The sequence below is a fragment of the Leptonychotes weddellii genome, chromosome 5 (assembly GCF_054177405.1).
Source record: "Leptonychotes weddellii isolate Sample4059 chromosome 5, ASM5417740v2, whole genome shotgun sequence".
Lineage (NCBI taxonomy): Eukaryota > Metazoa > Chordata > Mammalia > Carnivora > Phocidae > Leptonychotes > Leptonychotes weddellii.
The window spans coordinates 129,936,427-129,960,575 of NC_138373.1; the positions used below are offsets into that span (position 1 = coordinate 129,936,427).

Genomic DNA, 24,149 nt, shown 5'->3' on the forward strand with positions numbered 1-24,149 from the left:
ACTGGGGATAAAGAAATAACAGACTTTGTGTTGCTTCTAATCTGATTGTAGAGGGAGGTAAGGCAGTGCGATATGATACAAAGTGATGAGTATATCAACACAGTTCTCTGAGAACTTAGCGAACAGATACCTAACTCAGAATGATCAGAGAGACTGGCAGTAACATATGGCAATATGCCTCTTTGCTTCCATTTGTCTTTGAAAGAAAACATCTTGTAGCTATTTCTGACCTGAGTGTGGTCTTATCTTTTTTTTTTTTTAGAATTTTTTATTTATTTTCTGACAGAGAGAGACACAGCGAGAGAGGGAACACAAGCAGGGGGAGTGGGAGAGGGAGAGCAGGCTTCCCGCAAAGCCAGGAGCCTGATGCGGGGCTCGATCCCAGGGCCCTGAGATCATGACCTGAGCCGAAGGCAGACGCTTAACGACTGAGCCACCCAGGTGCCCCAGTGTGGTCTTATCTTTAATTGTTTGCCTATTTAATGCCTTTCCAACTCCTTCTGCTAATTTCTTTTTTTTTTTTTTACTATTCATTTACTATTCACGTCCTTCCTCCACAGGAGCTAACCCAGACAATAGTTGACTTGACAGGAGTTTCCTCTCTCCTTACATGACTTTCTCCTATTTTGGCACCTGTTGAAAAGTGAGTCCTGTCGATGTGATCTCATCCATTTTCTTTGTCTACCAAGGTAGAATCCTTTCAAAGACTATCCGCAGATCCATGTTTAGTCTCTGAGCTTTCGAGCTGCTGTGTGGCTTAGTAGTTAATAGTCCAGATATCTTTTCACAGCTTTGGTTTTCTCAGAAAAGGAAAAAATCGTAAGCTACCTCCTAACATTTTCATCAAAGAAAGACACTAACTACTTTCCTAATTTTTAAGATTGGAGCCCTAGAACTCTCATTTCTTTATGGCTGTATAGAGGTAAAAAAAAAAAAAAAGAGGGGCGCCTGGGTGGCTCAGTTGGTTAAGCGACTGCCTTCGGCTCAGGTCATGATCCTGGAGTCCCTGGATCGAGTCCCGCATTGGGCTCCCTGCTCAGCGAGGAGCCTGCTTCTCCCTCTGACCCTCCCCCCTCTCATGTGCTCTCTGTCTCTCTCATTCTCTCTGTCTTAGATAAATAAATAAAATCTTTAAAAAAAAAGAAAGAAAGAAAAAAGAAACAGCCATTCATTTGCATATCCATTAAGCCATCCTTTTCTAATAAGCATAGGTTTTCCTCCATCTCAATAATGTTTCATCAAAGTACATATGAAACAACACTACAAACATTCTAATCTACTTCACCCAAGGGTAGTGGGTCTTATATTAAACTTCTCATAAAATATTTCTTTGTTATCACAGTTTTTAAATACAGAGGATATATATCTTTGAACAAAACAGCATCATTGAAAAGTAGGTATAGTCATTCACAGAAGAAAAAAAAAATCACTGTGACATTATTATGACAGAAACGAAAAAAAGAAAAGATGGGTATAGCAGAAATTTTAATTTGTATTTGTTTATTGGATTTTACTTTTACCATCTGACTCATATTTCAATATCAATTTATATTAAAGGCAGTTACATGAAAGATTTAAATATTTACCCATAAATAAAGGGACTCACTGCTTGTTAGTGAGATTATTGTTTTTATAAGTCACAGCAAAAGTTCCTTTCCTGGACTGTGTCTTTAAAAGCAAGCGTTAAAGAGTGTGTTCTGTGGATTCAGCTTGACATGGCTCCCCATGGACTTCAGGATGTGACATCGCCTTTGCTGGCTCAAATAGCTAAACTCCTGAAACATTAGCTTTGTGTGCTGAAGGATACGAGAATTTGTGGCTGGAGGACATCTTTCTAATTTACTCGAGATTTCCTGATAACTTTGCCTTTCTGGTTTTTGGCATCAGTGATCTAAGTTGACAGATCAGTTGGGGACAGAAACATGCACTTGTCAAGTTCTTTCCAAAAGTGAGCCTGAGACCTACTGCCGCTTCCCAAGAACTGCCGCTGCTCTTCCTATTCAAGGCTACTCCTACTGGGAATCACTGCGATAGACTGACGGATTCACAGACGTGGGGCAAAATGACTGCACAGTGGTAAAGTCATGGTGGTACCATATGGTACATCAAGGAAGTAAATACCTCTTTTGGCATTTAATAAAATAGTTTTAAACTTCACAGTGAATAGAAATAATGGATAATACCACGCTGTGTTCTTTCATTACTATATGTAATAGTTATATAATTAATCTCCAAACTTAAAAGAACCATTATAAGAGTTTATACTTACTGATTCTCTAGCACAGATTAATTAAAATAAATTACGATATCCATCTGAGGGTGCATTGAGACACTAACCTTTTTTGTTGTTGAAAAATTGTATGTACCAATATTATATATTCCATACCATGTTGGATTGCATGGTATGTGCTTAACAGGGTTTTGCCCATCCAATCCAAAGTCCAAAGGGAAGGAGATAGCCCCATCAAAGTAATTTGAAAATGACAATTAGATTTGTGACAATACAGAAAGAAAACTTTTAGAGCCAATTTCAATTTTCCCCATTATTTGACTAAGAGCAAATCCCCATCACCCCCTTACTAGACTATGGTAAGTGGTCCTTCTGCTTCCATTAGGTGCCCGTGTAATTCATTCCCCACCTGGGGGTTGAAGTGATCTTTGTGAACATGGATCAGGTTATGTTGAAACTTAAGTTGCCCTTGCATTCCATAGAGTATCCCATTCTTTTATGGGTTCTTTTTTTGGCCCCACCTCCGTGACTTTATCTCTGACTACTTTTCCAATTACCCACTGTAATCCAGTTATCCTGAATTCTTCTGTTTCTATAACTCTTCAAGCTTACTTTTCATTTCTGTGCCTTTGCATCTCTGTGTCTTCTGCAGAGTCACTTTTCCTTCTGGATTATGTTTATCATTCTCTGTTCAAATCAATGACCAGAGATACCTTCTTCTAGCAACCCTCATTTAGGTCACCTATGCAATTCAGGTTCCTATCACATTAGCCTGTTGTATTTTCTTCAGCATATTTGTCACCATCTGATTTTTATTTATAGTCTATCTCTAATTGCACTTTGAGTTTTATGAAGGGAGGAACCTTGTCTGTCTTGGTCATTGTTTTACTCCTGATGTCTAAAGCAATACTTGAAACAGTATATGCACAGTGAATATTTGCTGAATTATGAATGTAAGTTTCTTTCATTTGAACCCAATGATCTGCTTCTAAAGTTAGGTCAAATTGTATCATATCAGTTTTTTTATAGATTCTGTTATCAGATTCTATGACATAGAAATTTCTTCATGACTTACCTCTATTTCCTAATCCTTGAAGAACTCTACAATAGATTTGTTTCATTAGAGATTGTTATATGTAACTTTGTGATAGACAATGTATAAGTCAGAAATAGGAATTCCCAATGAAACTCTGTTCTAATCCACATCATATAGGCATAATCCCCAGTATAAAAACCAGAAATATAAGCTCTCTGAGAAATCAAGATAAGAAATCAGAACTACATGTCTCCTTTTTAAAAGAGAATCAGCTCTAATTTAAGGAAAACTATAATGTAGATCATATAAACCTGAAAATATATTTGAAAATCAGGTATGGTACTTTAAAAGTATCCCTTTGCGCATATAAGAAAACAAAATTTACAAGTTTTTAAACTAAACAGCAATCTTTGGTTAAATGAAAATCAAATTGTAACAAAGGTCTCAAGTAAGACTAAATTTAATTATAATCTGTTCTCAATCAAAAGTGACAGATTTCTCTATTATATGTTACTGACATTGAATGAAATAAAAAAAAAGTCTCTTACTGTCACATTGTTTTATTGCAAACCTGTTTTTACCCATCTAAATTATACCTTTATATTTGTATGAAAGTCAAAGTCTGAATAGCATGTTTGAGTTAATTATGGAACATTATAAAAAATTTCTGCTAGCTAGGAGATGGATTATACTTAATTTTAATCTTTTCAGAAATAATTGAACTCACAATGAACTTTAAGATTTTGAAATTTTATCATTATTATTCCTTTCACACCTCTCAGTTGTTTTGGTTTGTTTTTCCTTTTTTTTTTTTAATCTATATGTACTTCAGTGGAGACTTGCATTTTTGAACTAGTATTCTCCCGTGTGCAGATGTTAACATAAAGTTTAAATTAAAAAAAAAAAGTGCTTAATAATTTCTAATTCTAAATACAACATATAATTCTAAATACAAATTTACTATGCAAATTTGTAGGTACTCATTGAATTAAACTTCTGTGGGAGGGAGAACACAAAACAAAACAAAATCATCTGCATGTAATAACGGATCTATGTAATTTTACAATATGCAATATTTTACCCATAGCTACTGGAGATATGTTACCATCATGTGAGAAATACACAGTCTGCTGACAAAAAGGAAAGAAGTAGGTACAATATAATATAATAAATGCTATGATAGGAGCAAGTTTAGGATACGTACAAGTAAGACTTCCTGGAATTTAGATTGAGGTTTAAAGATTAAAAATTACATAGATCTTATATCAGAACAACAGAATTTTCAGAGGCCTTGGGCATGAGACATATTTAAAGAGTAAGAAACATTCTGTATGGTTGGAATGCAGTACATAAAAAGGGCTTCCTAGGAATCTGATTTTACTTGTGAGGAACTCTGTGGCATGTTCTTTGCTCATTTCCCTTCCTTCCTAACACCTGGAAATAAGTCAATACCGGTAAAATTATATCTATATCTCCTTATGCCTCCAACATTTCCTTTCTCTTCTCAGTCTCACTTGATAACCTCTTTCTGTATTTCAGGAGGAAAATTAGAGAAATCAGATGAGCACTTTTAGATTACTATCCCTCATCTCAACCCAACTCACGAATCCACAATCTACCTACATATTCAACCTCATATCTGTCTTTCCTCCTGTTAAAGTGAAGGGATAATGCGCTGAAGACCAATTCCTCTACATAATAGTCTGGGCTTCATCCCCTTACACATACTCCTGGACAATTTTGCAATTGGCTTCACCCTTTCCCCTTTCTACTATAAGGCTCACATCAGAATATAGATACTAGGTAATGTCTCCCATCTCTAAAGGAACCTCTTCCAACTCCACAGTCCACTCTGACTAGGGGTCCCTTTCTCTGCTCCTATTTACAGAAACACACACAGATACACACACTTTCTCTAAAGACTGGTCTGTATTCATTTTCACTTTGTCTTCTCCCACTCTTTTTAAACTCCCTCCAAATAAACTTTGTTCCCATTAATCTAGTGAAAATCCTCTTGTCAAAGTCATTAATTGTCTCCAGGTTGCCAAATCCAATGGCCTCCCCCCCAACCCCAAGTCCTTGATAAACTCCTCAGCTTGTGATATATTTGATTCTACCTCCTTGTTTTCTTTACTGAGCATCAAAGATATAACCCTCTTCTTTGTCTCTCAATGAATTCTTTTTTTAGTCTCCTTTTCTGGTTCTTCCTCATTTTTCAACCTCCAAATAATGGAATTGCCCTATACTGAGTCTTTAACTAGAACCTGTATCCACATACTACATTTCAAATTCGAGCACTTCACATCACCCTCTTTTCTACAATAAGTCCATGCTACTATCATCTCTTACCCGATCTACTAATTTTGCCCTTGATCTTTCCACTACAGTCCCAATGGCCTTCCTCTATCTCAGCATTTGCCTACTTCAAGGTATTTGCTATTTGTGCCTGGAGTATTCTTACCTTAATATTTGGATCACTTCTTTCACATCTCTGATCAAAAGTTACCAAGTCAGAGAGATCTTGATATAACATACTACCTAAAATAGCAATTCTTTCCCCTTACGTGGCTTTATTTTCTTTCTAGTACTTGCCATGACCTGATGTAATTATTCATTTGTTATTTTCCACCTATAATCACTAGAATGCAAAACACCACAAGAACAGTCTTTGTTGTATTTTCTGCTATAGTCCCAGAGTTTAGAACTCAGGCTAGAGCAAAGTCGCCACTGAAAAATTCTTTTTTTTTTTTAAAGATTTTATTTATTTATTTGAGAGAGAGAGAATGAGAGAGAGCACATGAGAGGGGGAGGGCCAGAGGGAGAAGCAGACTCCCTGCCGAGCAGGGAGCCCGATGAGGGACTCGATCCAGGGACTCCAGGATCATGACCTGAGCCGAAGGCAGTCGCTTAACCAACTGAGCCACCCAGGCGCCCCGCCACTGAAAAATTCTTATTAAATTATCATTTAAGTCTCACAAAATGGGATCAAGGAGTGAGGAAAATGATCTGGTTCTCCAAAAGAAGTGGGGGAAAAAATAAAACTAAGAATAAAACAGCCTTTTACATACAGTTTAGTGTGTTGGGATTCTATTGAAGTACTCAAAAATTCCTTTCTTAAAAACCATGCTGGATTTACCTTTTTTCTTTTGCCAAACTGAGTTTTCTTTCAACTGTGGCAGGGATTGAAGATGGGACCTTTCTATTTCTGAAAATAAACATATCCCTGATGGTAAAGTGTTTTGGGCATAAAATGTAACCACTTTAATACCTATTTCCCTAAATCCCCATCTTTCTGCTCCTCCCTCCCCACATTCCCCCAACTCTCGGTCCCAAACCTCTGACGTGCACACAACATAAATGTCTGAAAATATTCTGGATCTCTTGATGACAAGGTGCAAGCACTCAAGTCTCCTGCAACATTACCTTGCCCAGACATTGTTTTCTTTGTATCATAAGAAAGGATCACTGGCTTAACTTCATGGATTTTAAAACAAGTCAAATTATTCAGACCTTACATTTAAAAATAGAAAGAGGAGTGATCAAATTCAGTAAAAACATTGAAAACAAAATCCATTTTTGTAGGATCAAATAGAATTGCCAATAATAGGTAAAGGGAGTAGGAGTTCAAAGAAGGGACCTAAGAGAGAGTCTATGTTCTTACTGGAGCCCATGGAATATTTACTTTATGGACAAACTTGATTGCCTCAGAGTAGTCATTTCCCTACCATCATTCAACAAATTAATTTATACTGTGTGTCTTGAATCTGTTCCAAATATTCACACTTAAAATTTCGAAGTCATCATGCAATAAGAAATCATTCTTTAAGACTGGGGATAATGGGATGTAGAGACAAATAAATAGAAATGGGATGCAGAAGTGATCAGAGCATATATTATCTGGACCAGGGTAGTTTTGACTACCTTCAGTGGTTTCTTTAAAAAACGTAAGTGGATACATACATCTTTTTCTTTTGTAAATGAGAAAACCAACTTAACTCCAGAACAAAAAATTTGTAAAATAGAAAAAAAAATACATGTAAATTAAGCTCTACAACATAATCATTATTATTAAGGTAATTAACTGCAAATTTTATTTTTCCCCATGCATTTAAAAATATATATATAATTCCTGTTTCCTCTTATCATTGCTAGTGTCAGAATAATAAATTAAAGTGTTTTCCTCTGGATCAGCCTTGCCTACTCATTTTAGGACCTCTAGTCTCCTTGAATTCCTTCCCATCTTATTTAGTTTTCCCCAGGAAATATCTCAAGCGTATTTATAAAATAGTCTTCCTGTTCCAGTTGGCTTCTACCATTTTCCTCCTGACCAGTATTGGCCTGTAATCATGATGCCTTCTGAGAATTCCTATGCCACTGTTCTTTCTATTCCCATGGCTTCTGAAGCCTGCCTCAGGGATTAATAAAGCTGAGATGTTGCTGTGATGTCCTTTAAATACACCTCTCCCAGGAACAATTCCCTCCACAGCTCAGAGAGTGTCTATTTCATATTCCAATGAGCACCAATCGTAACTGTAGGTAGAGATGTAATGTCCTGGTCACCACCACAGTTCTCCACTCTTCTAAATGTCAACGTGTCCTGCCAATGCCCTGGTAGAGGATTTCATAAATAGCTTGCTTTATAATAGCATCTTTCCATTTGGTCTCAGGCACAAGTTTCTTCAGGATAGAGTAGTTGATATTTCAAGTGGCTTAGCCCTCATGTAAATGAATTTTTGGTAGATTAAGTAGGCAGTTCTATTATCTTGTATCAGATTTCAGTATTTTAACATGTGTATAACGAATTTAGATCCTTGCTAAATATAGTTATAATCATAGTATATTATCCTGACTGTTTTTACTTAACATTACATAATTAGCATCTTTCATGTCTGCATTTGAATGCAATGTTCATAATTTTCATAGTTCAGTATATATATTTAAGAGGATTCAATGCAAAAATAGGGATATCTGACCCAAAGGATACTCTGTCCTGATGTAGAAACATTATTTGTGTGTAAGGTAGGGGAAAGGAATAATATAATAAATATTTTGGAGTTACTATTCCACAAGTGAACAAAATTTAGTAGTACGGGTAGAAACATGAGCCAGAATCTTTCCCCATCTTAATATTAGACTAAAACTTCATATTCCAAGTTTCTCACTCATGACTCTAATGTTTCCCATGTGCTTTCTCTTCAAGTACAATAACTTGTTTCAGTAGATCTTCCCCACAACTTCCTTGTATAGCTTGCTCACTTCAGTAAATATTACTTGAACTACATGATGCATCAAGCACTGTGTTAGATGTTAGGGGTAAAAAGGATAAATAAGACATGGTCCCTGATCTGAGCCACATGGCTCTAGTTTTCTCTGGAAACTGCACATCCACATCTATCACTTCTATCTACTGAGTATCTTGCAGGCAAGGAAAAAGAATCTAATAGAAAAGGAAAATACAACCAAAGGGAATCAATTAAATATTCTTTTTTTTAAAAGATTTTATTTATTTATTTGACAGAGAGAGACACAATGAGAGAGGGAACACAAGCAGGGGGAGTGGGAGAGGGAGAAGCAGACTCCCCACGGAGCAGGGAGCCCGATGCGGGGCTCAATCCCAGGACCCTGGGATCATGACCTGAGCCGAAGGCAGACGCTTAACGACTGAGCCACCCAGGTGCCCCTCAATTAAATATTCTTAAAGAAAGATCATATGAATAGGAACAACAGGAAGATCAAAAAAGATCAGTAGACCAAAATTTTATGAGTGTACTGCCATTCTATGTATAGATGATTTTAAGATACTTTTTTTTATACTTTAAAGATTTATTTTAAACAAATCATCCATCTATTTTTTTTTTTCAAAGTTCACATCAGGTTTACTCTTTGTTTTACTTTCTGTGGGGTTTGACAGATGCATAGTGACCTGTAGCTACCATCACAGAATCATACAGAATAGTTTCACTGACCTTTAATATTTATTTTATACCACATCTAAAATGTACATAATAAAGGCTTTCTGTAAAAATATTCCTTTAAACCAGTGGAATAAAAATCTCTGGCTTGAACTAAGAAGAGCCCTCTGAACACCCAAAGACAGTTTCTAGAGCTTTCAATTAATCAATCATAAGAAGCATTTAAAGTCAATTGTGGGGGGATGGTAATCTCACATTCACATGATTCATCTGCCCTAATAGAGTGAATGCTGTATTATTCCCCAAATTTTCTCTATGAAACAGAAGGAATAAGGATTTATATTTTTTACACAGATTTCTTATGCCAGTAAGCCCTTTTTTTCTTTATGTATGTAAGACTCCCATTTAAAACAAACAAACAAAAAACATTTAGTCAGCAAGGAACAGTTAGATGTATGCTATTATAATACTTATATATTCACCACAGCGAGGAGAATTAATTCTTGTTAAGATCAGCGAAGTCAAACTAAACAAACAGAGCCTGTCAACTGACTAAATCCTCAGGGAACCAATCTCCACTAGCTAGTGAATGTTATCAGGGATTATCAAAGCCATTGTCGAGAAAATGTGAACTCTGGCTTCTTATGTCTAGAGGGATCATGAAATGTATGCAGATTGGAAAGAGAAAATAATCAGCTTGATGCTTTTCCTAATTTCGCTTCATATACTATAAATGGTATTTTCTGTAAGTTGGTGAACAATCTGAATATTAATCACCTCCAAAGATCATATATATTGGAAAGCAAATGGATAATAAAATTTAAATAATGAATAATTAATTATAGCTGTACTCTCTTATACAATATAGGTAATGTCTTCAGAAAATACAATATAAATGAATTTAGAAATGCATATTTCTTAAAATATGAATTGCAATAATGTTTTAAAACATCATTTATGTCAATACAATAAATAACATATTTTTAATCTATTTTTTTCTCTTTTCTCTTTGGGAAATAGTTCAGTTTTAGAAAGTAGAAATTATAGTTTTATACCATATTGGGAAAGTATGGGGGGTATTAAGATATTTATGTGGACACAAACACGTGATTCAAAATGACACTGTAATTCAAATTGGGAATTAGAGACAAAGAATGGAGACTACTGTGTGTGAATTATGCATGTTCTTTATTCTAATGCTGAGTTTAGACTGGTTGTATTTCAACTTGATACAGAAAATATTTATTCAGTATGAGCCATGACCTGTGTTAGGTTCCAGAGATAATAAAGTGATGATTACTGCATTGTTTTTGCCGGCAGGTAGCTTGAAATTTAGTAATGGTGTAAGGAAATACATAATTAAACACAAAATGGGCATCATAAAAAAGATTTTTTTAAAGGGTTAAATTAGAACGGATTGACCTATCAGGAACAGTCAGGAGAAGCTTTATGGTAAAAGTGATGGAGGAGAATTTGGTTTATACAGTAGGAAACAGTATTATACTTTACTTATATAAGCACAATATAATCTTACATATAATTGTAGCCAAACACGGTATTAAAAAAGCATAATATGGTTGTGTAGAAGTCTTCGATATAAGCCACACAAAATGTTGTCTTTATTGCAGAGAGAAGAGAATATTTCTCTTCTACCTCCATCTCTTCCCACCCATACCCTGGCAAATGCCCATGGGAAGAGACGTTGCTCTTATTGATCAGAATCTAAAACAGTGTAATTGTTATGCATTAGGATGAAACCTCCCCAAGAAGGCAGGGATTTTTGTATGTTTTATTTATTGATGTGTGTCCAGATCCTAGAACAGTACCTGGTATATAATGCGTTCTTTATAAATGTGTGTTTAGTTAATAAAAAGGCACTAAAAATGGTGGCCAGTACATGGTTTTACATGATTGTTTCCATCCCCCAGATTGTGTGCTATTTGAAGGTAGGAACTACCTCTTGACTTTTCTGAATACATAGATATACTGGGCAATGTTTAGTGTGTTATTGTGAATGATGTCAGAAAAAAATATTAATGAAGAGCCCTACAATCTACATGAAAAGGGCAAATGGATTGACATTTCAAGTAGAATAAATTTAAGTAAACAAGCTATCAAACATTTAAAGGAAGTCGAATAGGTTTTGACCTTTTCAGTTTCATTCATCCTTTACTTCAAAGGTATTATTAGCACTTAAATTACGATGCTTGTGTCCATGAATTTCAGTTCAACAAGTTATCTTTGGGGAAAAAATGAAATGTGTCCAGTGTAAGCTATCTAATTATATAGTAGAAAATCAGAATTTGTCACAAAGAAGAAGCTGATGATGCCCAGCTTTTGTTATTCTGATCAGGAAAAGGAATTGAAAATACAACAATAAATTGCACTTTCAGGTGTTTATGTGGGAATACTCCAAAAGAAAAAAAATCTGAGGAACACAAAAGGAATTTTACCCCTGCCGTCTGCAGGATGAAGGAAAGGATTTTGAGTAATATCTTTTTCCAGAGCTGTAGCAAAGATGTCTCTGGAAATTTGACCTTTAACAGATGGCTATCTACTTCAAACACTTCCCCTTTCTTACTTTCTTCCTAATTTATGTGCCGAACAGGATAAGTAATTTCCATTACATTATGAACAGGTCATCCCCTCCCTTACTGCATTTTCTCAGGGTCAACAAAATCATGAACACTAATGGATGTTTACTACAGTTGAGGTGGTAGAAGAGCCTGCTCAAATTGAAATAAAATCCTGTCCACAAATTTATGCCTTAAGTTTTAGTATCATTGATGGTTCAGGTAATCAGATATACTGTGTTAGAAATCTATAGAGATTATAAATCAGATTTTTCCCACTAATAGAAACTTCCTAAAACATCCCCTTTAGCAAATTATTTGCTTAAGAAGTGGCAGGGATAATATTTTCCACATAGTTGAAAAGAGAATGTTTTGGGCACCAAGAGATTTTTAAGCTAAAAGATAACTTATATTTAGGCAAGACCCATTAAAAATATTTTGATGTGTGTGTGTGTGTGTGTGTGTGTGTGTATTCTCATATACTTGGGGAAATATGTGAAACTCTTGCTTTAATATATATGAGTACCTAACTGCTGGGTTATGTCCTGCATTTCTAGTTTTCTGCCTATCTAATTACCTATGTAACATTTAGAAGGGAACTGGGTCATTGTGAAGCAGAATATTTAATTAACCAAAAAGAGTCTAGTTCTTGAAATCAAGTATGTATAAGAATCACCATAATCTAAATGCTAATAAACAATGCCTTTATGTTACTAAGTAGAACTGAAAAAAACTCAGAACCTGTGTGTTTGACTCCTGAACATGTGGGAAGTGATTTAAAGGATATTTATATATTTCTTATTTGAAATTCTATTAGATTTCCCTAACTCATATAGACTGTAGAATTCTCATTTTTATTTTGGTAACATGTGGTAGTGCTATTTTTGCATTTGCATTTTGCATTTATTAGGAATTTATAGTTGACAATGAACGTGCACATCAATTGCATTATTTAATCCCAAACAACAATCTTCTAACCAAAGGCAAATATTAGAAGTTAGGAAATCGAATCTTAAAGAGGTTAAGTGACTTGCTGAAGTTTGCCAGTTTTAGCAAGATGGTCTCACTTCTCTATTTCACTTTGTGGAAAAACTTAGAGTTAAAAATTCTACATGTTTAGTTAGTAAACCAATATTACCTCAATATCCTCTTTGTGTGTGTGTGTGTGTGTGATTGACTAAGACAAAATTCACAAAAGGGTTCAAGAAATTTCTTCTTGAATAAATTGACCTAAGGCGTGTCACCAAGTACCTCAAGTGGGGTGAGATTTGGAAGGACAAGCAGTAAAAGCAGAGTGTTTAGTGCCCAGGATCTGACTCCAGTGCATCTTGGTTTGAACTCTGATGAGGTTACTGACCAAATGTTCTTGGACTATTTATTCTCCTCTCTATTCTTCGGTGGTTTTATAAGAACATGGCGGAAATTACACCGACCTCAGAAGGCTGTGGTATGGATGAATGAGGTAAAACATGTACAAAGTTTAGAAGAGTGCCTATTTATTCGATATTTTAATCTAGTGAAAAGAAATGCTGAGTAAAGAGAGAGTGGTCCCTTGCCCATCTAGTATTGAGTTAGTGAATATGTATGTACATATTTATGTGTATCAAGGAGGAAAGTAAAAGAAGTCATTGGCAGCTGGATAAGAGGAGACAATGAGTTCTGCAAGTGAGAAGTGAGAATTGTGATGGGGGGATGTCACCATTCACTAACATTGGACACCTATGACTGGCCCCTGTAGGGTGTTGTCGTTATGTGGAGAAAATCCACCCCAATCCCATACAGCAATCAAAAGATGACATTACCTATAATGTTAAATGATAGATATGGATCTAAAAAACTGTAGAAAAGAGTTGTAATGTGTTAGCAGTGGAGTAGGGACTCAGTAATAAAGGTAGTTAACTAAGGAATCTAAATAGGTTTTTCTGTTACAGATTTTTAGATCTAGATTTACTCTGTTATAACACACGTGGTGTAATCTTGGGGTTTTTGCACTACTAATGCCCTTGCTGCTCAATGTGAATTAAACATGTTTTAGCAAAGAAAGTCATATTTTGCAGGGAACAATTTCCTCTTTAAGCCGCTTATATGCAAGTCTATTTTCAAGAGCTAAGTTTCTATGATAAAGTTTCAATGCTCACCCCACAGGCAACAAAGAACCTGGAAGCAAGCCAGGTGCTTAGTACTCAACACATTTAAAGCAAAACCAATATTGTGGGCTGGCAGCACTTGGATGTTAATGGCATATTAGATTACTCCTCAGACCTTTATTACAAGGACTCCAAAAGTGCAGCCTTTGATAGGTGACAGTCTCGCTGTATTTCAAAAAGTGGAACTTTTAATCTTCTTTTGGGTTGCTAGGTTTCACAGTTGTATCAGCTAAGCCTTGGTGGTTTGTTGGTAAATTCCAGGACAATTTCTTTCTGCTATGACTAGAAAGAAGGGTGAATTAAGTGTTCTTGATAACAGCAAAGCAGAAAAATACAATTCATTTATTTCATAGTTTGTTCTTTTTATTATGATTGTGAATGACCTTTTACATATGTATGGTATAAACATCTAACAATATTCATAAATTTTGTTTAAATAACTTATGAAAAGAACTGATTTTTTTGCTTTTAAGTTACATAATCTTTCATAAATTTTCCCTATGAAATAGAATTCTAGTAAGTATATGTATAATTATAATTGTAGCATTTCTCACTATCAAAATCAGTTAAACACAACACAGCTGTGTTCTTTTTATTTCATTATGGTTTTAGCAGTTGGTGATCATCTTCTAATTCATACGAGTTTATCATATGAATTTTCTAATTGATTAATTAAGTACTCTTACCTGAACCTGGACAGGCTACTCTCACTTGATAATGATTATTTTTTTCTGTACCCAAAATAATTTGTGTGATTATCATAGCAATAATAATAACAATAAAAAAGGCATGAAGGTGGGCTGAGATGAAAGTTTCTTATTTAATACATACAATTCACTTTGAAAACCCATCTGGTTTAGTTTTTCATTAAAAAATATGTATGCATATTTTCTCAAAAGATGTATTCTAAAGAGCATCTGAAAATAATATATTTAAATTGAATTTCAGACAGAAAGTGATACAACCTCATCTTACACTGATATAGGACCAGTGTACTGGGGAAAAAAGTATAAGCAAAGAAAACTAAGGATTTGAATTGGTTTTCACAAAGTGATAGGCAACCTAAGATCGATAGACCCAGTCCTTTAACCACATCATGTGGATGTTTACTGAGGAATGACCGAATGCCTAACACTATATTTTGCATGCACACTTGAGAGAAACTCTCCATCAAGTATGAATCACTCTGCTGAGTCAGCATGCTGTTGTGGTTTAAATATCATTCTAAATGCAAAGTAGGTACCAATCTGTTTCTGGTAAACAGTATATGCAAGCATAAGTCCCAGTTTGCACTGACAGTTCTTGGGTTCACAGTCAGAGTTCTTGACAACTCATACATCAGCGCAGAACTCTTGGCCGACACTGGTTGTCTTCTTTACTAAATGCCCTCCCTTTCTCCCTTCACATTAGTTGCTTGAGTTTTGTCTCCCCTAATTTACCTCTAATTCATTTCTAAACCCACCGCTAATTGGTATTCTTCCCACACTATTCCACTGAAAGTGCTACTCCCAAGGTCACCGATGGCCTCCTTTTTGCTAACACCGATAGACACTTCCTACTGTTGTTGTTTTCCCCTCACATGAACTGACCCTGTATTTGAGACTATTGCCACCTCCCACTTTCATGACTTTTCTCTCAACTCCTATTATGTTACTTTTCCCTTAGTGTTTTGTCTCCTTATTTGGGCTATCCTTATTTATTTCCTTCTGCCTTTGCTAGACGTTGATACTTTTCAAAGACCCGCCCGTAGTTCTTTTCCACTTTACGAATATTTTTCTCTCCTCTTACATTGCTGAGATATTTCATAGAATTCCATTTGTTTATTTATATCTTTAGGATTCCCAGAGCAGCTCTTTCTCATGAACTCAGGCCTACATATGCAGTTGAATCAGACATCTTCATTTCACTCTACTTGTTCACATACATGTGTGTCTCTTCTTCCCCATGCCACAATCTCTGTTCAGGCCTCATCATCTCTTTCCTCAATAACTCAATATACACCTGACTTACATCTTTGTTCTAAAGTTTTCTACTTCCATCCAATCAACAGAAAATCAAAAGGGATTTTTTCCCCTCAAATAAAAATATATTTGTGTCACTCCTTTAATGAAACTGAAACTCTCCAGTGACTTCTTCTTCTATAGTGGTGACAACACAAACTTCATACTAAGCCTTTACAAAGTCCATTTTGTAATATTTCCTCTCCTTCCTGCCAACTTCTCCAGCTTCATCTTTCTCTCTGTCCCTTTGCTCCCAGCCTCTGTCACCTAACGATGCCTTTGTCATACTGACTTTTTTGCAGATTGATCATTATGGGTTGTTCTCTCTTATTATATTATATGAAATGCCACATATTTTACTTGGCTAACTTGTACTCATTTTTTTAAATCTAAGCCTAGAAACCACTTCTTAGGAAAACTTCCCTTAATACTGTAGACTAGGTTAAGCACCCTTACTATGAATTTCACGGTACCCTATACCTACTCCTAAGTAAGTACTTGCCTCTTTCACTAAAGAGTGACTCTGGAAGGTCAGTGCTGCATCTTAGTCATTGTTATTTTTTCCTAGAGTTTAGCATAGTGCCTGGAATAAAGTTGCTGTTCAATAAACATGTGTGATGTGAATTAAAGACCAGCCACTGCAACAAAAACTTGAGTCAAGGTTATGTAATAGAAAGCCAGTGTATTGTGAGATACACTCTTAGATTAATAGAACATGATGTCACGGTTCTAGATAAAAGTTTAACCTGTCCTTGCAGGAGACTGAAAGATCTCATTGATAGTCACTCAAAATGTGAACATACATGTGGTACTGACATCACAGAAACATATGCATCCTAGTCACTGGAAGTAAATATGCTTCCCGTGCAAATACAAGAAAATAATGAAAGGTGAAGTCTCACCTAACAGTCTGGAGGGAGGGAGTTTTCAGGGCTGGTTGAATGAAAGACCTGAATTCAAAGCTTTGAATTCTTTCCAGCGCTCAGGCCTCCTATGCTAATTGGCTTGGCCCTCTGACTACTTAGAGTTGGCAAGACATCCACAGCATTTCCACAAAAGGCATTTCATCATCTCTGTGTCTCTATTTTAAGAAAAAGAAATCTCAACAGCTCCACTCTCATCGCAGCAGGTTTCCACTCATACTCTATAGGTCCCAGGTCCATTTGTAAATCTTTGGCAAGGGAGATGGGATTACAAAGACGGACTAATCATGGGGGAAGTAGAAATGCATATCAAGGAGTGAACCACCAAGACCAATACAAAACCAAGATCAAGAAAGTTGTCACTGTTCAGGTTCTGAAATCAATGGCACATATAAGATGCTTCTTTACTGCACAAATGCATGAGTTTTGTGGATGGAAACAGGGGACCAAGAGCTCTTATATGGTCAGTAAAAATGGTGTAATTGCAAGCAGATTGACTAAATGATTCAGGGACCATCTCAAGTTCAACTTCAAGGAACGCAGAAGCTGGTGGCTGGAGGCAACGGAAGTGGGCAGTTTAATATAAGCAAAAATATTCTGCAACCATGAGTCTAAGAAGCAGAGTTATTCACTGTGATTATCCTGGTAAATAATTGCTAGAGATAATTTCCAAAAAATCTCAGCTAGATTTGTCTAACTGGAAAAGGCTTTATCTCAAAGGAGAGAAGTATGTTACATGTCCCATTAGCCTAGTCTTTTAAAAAAATTGTATATATACACAGAGAGAGAGAGAGGAAGTAGAAAGAGTATGGATATATAGTTTAATATAAACATGATAAGAACGTAGAAAATTCACACACTCACACACACTATACACACACATAAACACATGCAAAAGAGCAAAATGGCAATTTATTTAATAAAACAGTATGGATGCAAGTTCTGGAGATAGGTAAACAACTTTTAGCTTGTTTCCCAGTTCCATCCCTCACCAGCAGTGTGTGACCCTCCTAACTAATCCTTATCAATAAAATTGTGATAATAAATCATTTACAACTCTTAGGATTGTTGTGGAGTTAAGAAGAAAGTGCCTATGAAATGCTTAACACGGTGCCTGGCACAGTGTAAACATCATACAAATCTTAGTTATAACATTAAAATCATTACCTACAATATATTAAGCCATAGTAAAATAAACAAAATCATTTATTTATACAATTTAAAAAAATCAATTAAAACCTTTTCTTTTAATCAGACATTATGAGCAGATGAAAACCATTGCTACGATAGGTTTAACTTTTCTTTATTCATATCTCCATGAAAATGAAGCTGGAGAGGTAACATTGTGAAAAATTTATATATTAGGAGAAAAAGCTAATTTTCTTTAAGTTTTTTGAGGCTTACAGTCCCTTGATAATAAAATAAGCTTTCATGAAACCATGAATCAGGAGATACGGCATTAAGGAAGATAGAAAATAGATATCTATCTATTGAAAAGGATGTCATAAAATTACTTTAACAGGGGCGCCTGGGTGGCTCAGTCGGTTAAGTGTTGGACTCTTGGTTTCAGCTCAGGTCATGATCTCAGGGTCTTGTGATGGAGCCACAAGATGGGCTCCTTGTTAGTGGCGTGGAGCCTGCTTAAGATTCTCTCTCTCCCTCTGCCCCTCCCTTTCCCACTCAAGTACACTCTCTCTCTAAAAAAAAAAAAAAAAAAAAAAAATTAACTATAACAATCCATAAATAATTTATATTGCAATCTTGAAGGACAAGGAATTTTTTCCTCCATATTTTATAAGGCCAGCCTACTTTACAATACCACATGGTTACAATATCTAGGTGGTTCTTAACAATGTTTTGTATGATGACAATGAGTTTTATAATTTTCATTTCCTATGAATCAAACTTTGCTTCCTAGCCTACTGTTTCCTTTCTCTGTATTCTGTGGGCTTGGCTTCTTGTATAAGAGAGCTTAAAATATTCATGCTGTGTTGTAGAGTTATTTGAAATACAGAGAATTATTTTGCAAAATTTGTGGTCACTTTAGTTATCATTTCTTATAAAATCAATACTTAGGCAATAATCATATGATGGAGTTGCAGATTAGTCATTTCTCTTTACTTTTTGAAAGCTGTGAGAATGCATGATAGCATTAGGAAGTCATTATCAAAATGCATTAATGGTTTTCCTTCTCCAATAGAGCATTCCAATTAAGGGGTTTGCAAGTCCTAAATATTAGAGTTGGCACAGCTTGTCTTCGGCTGGTACACTGTGAGTCAAGTATTACAAAAGTCTGAACACATACAAGAGGCTATGAGCTCTTTGCAAAGAATGCTCCATTATTGAAAGAATTTCGTTGTCTTGAGTTTACCTTGTTCTGTTTTATACATTATCCGATTTTTCTGGTTTATTTTGCTATAGTATTTGATGTTTTCTATTATAATCCTCAAGTTCACCAAAACATGAAAAAAGGGTATTGCCATGCAAATGTGGGCACATGCGGTGTGTACAGTTACACCATTTAGGAGTTTATTTGAATTCAGCTTACATGGTTTCGGGGTCAGTAGTTACAAAGCTGTTGCTGAAGGGACAGCTCTGATGTGCTAGAAAACCTGGACAGCACAGATACAGCATTGTAGCTGATCTAAATTTGTATTGTCTGCCATCTTCAAAGTGTTAAGCCTTTATACTCAATAATCAATACTCTATCCAGCACGATAATAAAACATGGAAGTATTTATGGTTACAATTACAGTGTACTTTTCAGTCACAAGATGAATGAAAAAGTTACTGGAGAGGTGATGTGATTTAAGGAAAAGCAAAGGCTTTCAAATGAGATAATAAGTGTGAAAGCCCTTGAAAAAAAGAGAGTATTATACAAACTTACTGTTAATTTTAAAAACCTAAAATGTTCATTTCTGGCAGGCCTCATGCATTCTGGGGCTATAGAATAACATTTAAAAACTGTTCAATACAAACAGTAATATGTGGTGCCATGGGAAACTCTAAGACCCATGTTTCAACTTCAAACTTAGAGTTTATTGCTTTTGAGATTTTATAGGTTGACCCTTAACTTCCTTTCTGCACACAATCTTTTAACTTTGTTTTTATATAGTGGTATTCTGCTGATGTTCTTGTCTTTTTCCTTTAGGAAATGTTCCACAGCAATTGTATTATTAAAACTGGACATGTTCCAAAGGAGTTGTCAGAGACCATAGCAAACTTGGATTCAATCTCAGTGAAATAACTGCAAGGTAATTGTCCCAAAGTCATCCCCTTCTGGATGTCTCAATAAATCTGGCTTTGATAACATGAGAATTTGCCTTAATGGAAGCCTGTGGAGGAAAGAACATGACTATATTTGCTGTAAAATGCCAAATTACACAGAAATTTCAGAAACCTGGCAAAAATCTTAAGAATTTAAGAAAGCCTATTTCTTTTTTCGTTCTTTCTCTTATTTCCTCCTTTCCTTCCTTCCTTCCTTCCTTCCTTCCTTCCTTCCTTCCTTCCTTCCTTCCTTCCTTCCTTCCTTCCTTCCTTCCTTTCATCCTTCACTTGAGCATGTTTCAAAGCTGACAATAATATTATTTGTTTGTACTAATTTTCTATTCTCTAAATAAAGTTCAAGAATCTCCATAAAAAAATTGATCTCATTAATCCTTAGAATGTCCTTATGTGGAAAAGTAGTGGTAAAATATTATTCAACCTCTTAAAAAGTGAGAAAAATAAAGCATAAAGGCTTTGGTTGAGGTGCAATTAAATCTGTGGGAGATTCAGATGTACAACTAAGATTTCACACTTTTCCCCCTTTATTTCATTTTAATAATAGCATCTTAGTTCTCTTACCTTTCTTCATTGATTAAAAAGATCTTATCCCTCTCTCTCCAAGTAGAACATGAGCTATTTGAAGGCATGTGATTCAAAATACAACTTTTCATTATATTTCTAGGGCAGTGATTATGTAATAGGCTGAATTAAACTATCTTTGTTTTTCACTTAAAAAATGCATGGGTTCTTTTTTTTTTTTTTTTTAAGTAAGCTCCATGCCCAACAGGGGGCTTGAACTCAGGACCCTGAGATCAAGAGTCACATGTTCTACCGGCTGAACCAGCCAGGCACCCCATGCTCTTTTTTTTAATTCAAAAACTGCAAAAGGATTATACATTGAAAAATAGGTCTCTCTCCCATCCAGATATATAGTTCCTGACCCAGAAGCAAATGTCAATAACATTGTCTTGTTGTATGTACCTTTCCAGTCACTTTCATGCATATTAATGAATGTATATCTTAGTGTTTATATTCATTTTTGAACAAGTGAGAGAGCAATATAAATACACTGTACTACATTTCTTTAAACTTAACAATATATACTGGATAATTCTTTCTGTAAACTTTTCATTTGAAAGTAACTTTAAATTTACATAAAAGTTGCAAGAATAAAAATAGTATAAAGAACATTCATACATTCTTAACCCAGATTCAGCTTTTACTAATGTTACCCTATTTATCATTTGTTTAATTTCTCTCCCTTCTTCTTTCTGTCTCTCCCTTTCTCTATCATCATTTGAAGGAAGTTGCACACATCATGACCTTTTACTCCTAAATATTTTTATCTTGAATTTCTTTTTTTTTTTAAAGATCTTATTTATTGATTTATTGAGAGGAGGGGGAAGGACCGGAGGGAGAAGGACAAAGAGACCCTGCGTGGAGCCCGATGCAGGGCTCGATCCCATGACCCCAAGATCATGACCTGAGCTGAAATCAAGAGTTGGATGCTTAACTGACTGAACCCCTATTCTGAATTTCAAAGAATGATATTCTTTACTATAACCACAGCAACATTCTCAACTTCAGCAATTCTAATATTGATATAATACTTTAAAATAATACATGTTCACATTCCAACTTTGTCTATTGACCAAAAAATATTCTTTAGGGCATTTTTACCTCTCTGGTATAGGAACAAGTCTAGGATGAAGTAGTGCATTTAGTTATTATATCTCTTTAGCCTCTGTTAACCTAAATCATATCACAGCCTTTGTTTTTCTATGCCACTGACAATTCTGAAGAACACATAGAATATTCTTCATTTTGGATTTGTCTGATGTTTTCTGATTAGTTTTAGATTATGTATTCCAGCAGAAATAATCCATAGGAGAGTCTGTTCTCTGAATCAAATCTGAGGGCACATAATATCCATCTGTCTCTCATTGGTAATGTTAATTTTAAAAATTAAAATAACAGTCAAGGTGTTGCTGATTTTCCACTGTAATAATTATTTTTGTTCCCCCTTGCAACTAAGGGGCAATCTCTGGGGAGTCACTTTACAACTACACAAATATCCTGCTCCACATTCAAAATTTCCCCCTAGATTTAGCATCTATTAGTGATTCTTGTTTGATCTGATCTTCACTATTATGGAAGCAAAATGACTATTTACCAACTCCCAGTCTCTCTCTACACTTCCTAGTTGGTTCTCTGCATTCTCCTGTAAAAAGGGACTTAACTTCTCTCCCATTTATTTATCTATGTATCATTGATGTGGACTTGTGAATGGTTATTTTGTTCAATGGCTTATCATTCATTACTGTGCTTAATTATTTTGGTCGTCCCATTTTCCCAGAGTGGGTCATGGGGAAAAGGCAGTTGAAGTCAGCAATGAGTGCTTCAGTGGCAGTTGATCCAGGGCTGCCCCCAGATCTTAGACCTGCTTGACGGCTATCCATGGGAAGCACCGTACAAAGTGCCACCCAAACGCCCAGTGAGCCTCCTCCAGCCCTGACTTCAGCCTGGTCTGGCAGTGCTGATAGACTTTTGCCTCTGTCTGAGCAATTATTTGGGTTGGTCCCACCAAAACCACTCTTCCTGAGCCTCACCTGAATCTGCTTGGCCCACCCTGCCCTCACATCATCTGAGATTAAGGGAGGGGAGGAAATGGGGAAGACATTATCCGTGTTCCCGACTGTAGCCTCTCAGTGTCTCAGAAGTTATCCCCACTCCACTCCCTACCCCTCTCAATCTTCTCCTCTTTATCCAGAAGGAGCTGAAAATAGGAGTCCCTAATCCAAGATGTCTAATGACAGTCAACCCTACGGCTCTTGCCTCCGCTCTCCTAAACTTTAGGAAGTTCGTGTGGCTACCGTTTTTCCATGTTGAGAGATTAGGAGGAGGCAAGTGGGCTCTTTCTGGCTCCAATTATCACTTTCTCTCGGTGACTGATCTACTTTCCTCTCTCAAAATTAGCTCTTCCCAGTGAACTCTGCCACTTGCAAGTTTAGAGAGCTTTGTAGATAGTCTCTACAAATGGTTAGGCAGTGGCAACTAACAGTCACTTAGAGGTCTCAGAATATTTTGTGATTGCTCCCCGTAGTACGCACAACCTAAGGTGACCCTTAATGAGTCACATCCTTTCATAATTCCTTCCCCTCGAGTATGGGTAGAACCTGTGATGTATTTATAGCCAGCAGAATATGGCAAAAGTGATGGGGTGTTACTCCCATGAGTATACTGTTATGTAAGACTCGGCCTTAGCACACTCAAGAGACTCCCCTGCTGGTTTTGAAGAAGCGAGCAGCTGTGTTGAGAGAGGGTCTGGGGAGAGCCTCCTGGCAAGGAACTGAGACAACCTGTAGGGACCGAGAGCAGCCCCCAGCTGACAGCCAGCAAGAAAATAGGGACTCAGTTTCACAGCCAGAAGGAACAAAATTCTGCCAACCACCACCTGGGCCTCACGAAGAACTCCAGAAAGGAACACAGCTTGATAAACACCTTTATTGCAGCCTCTTGAAACTCTGAGCAAAAATCTCTCTAAGCTGTGTCTATATCACTGACCTGTTGAAACTGTGAGATCGTGTCTGTTGTTGTAGGCATTTACATTTGTGGTAATTCGCCACACAGTGACAGAAAGCTCCTACATCCCCCATGCAGTGGGAGGAGAAGAGAGGGGCCATAGTCTAGCATACCCCTGTGACTTCTAAGTAGAGATTTCAGGCTCGTACAGTATTTAAGCCCCCAACATGGTTCCAGCAGGTAGCACTGCTGGTGGAGTTTATTTATCATTCTTATTCCAAAGACAAATAAGTCCATTAAAGTAAAAGAAATGCAAGGGAAGAGTTTCTGAATATTCAAAAGGGCAATGTTTTGCACTGCCCACAGGCAAAAGCACACATACCATATGTCCTTTTAGATGGTACTGGGCTGTCATTGAACAGACCTGTCTCCAGGCCAGCTTACACCAACTACATTGGGAAACTCGGTGACAGCTACAGCAGCTCAGTGCTGCAAAGATACCCTCCAGATAAAAGCTGCTCCTACCAACACCATCGTGG

At 36.3% G+C, this 24,149-nt stretch overlaps 2 long non-coding RNA genes across 2 annotated transcripts in view; one reads left to right on the forward strand and one right to left on the reverse strand.

The window, feature by feature from the left end:
• LOC145721447 (uncharacterized) overlaps positions 1-19,996 on the forward strand; it is a 269,281-nt gene extending 249,285 nt beyond the window's left edge. The window contains exon 4 of the long non-coding RNA XR_014145121.1: positions 19,973-19,996. This is a non-coding gene — a long non-coding RNA (uncharacterized LOC145721447). The remainder of the gene's footprint in view (positions 1-19,972) is intronic.
• The window catches only part of LOC115937636 (uncharacterized), a 575,287-nt gene that overhangs the window by 66,213 nt on the left and 484,925 nt on the right, over positions 1-24,149 (reverse strand). The window lies entirely within an intron of this gene.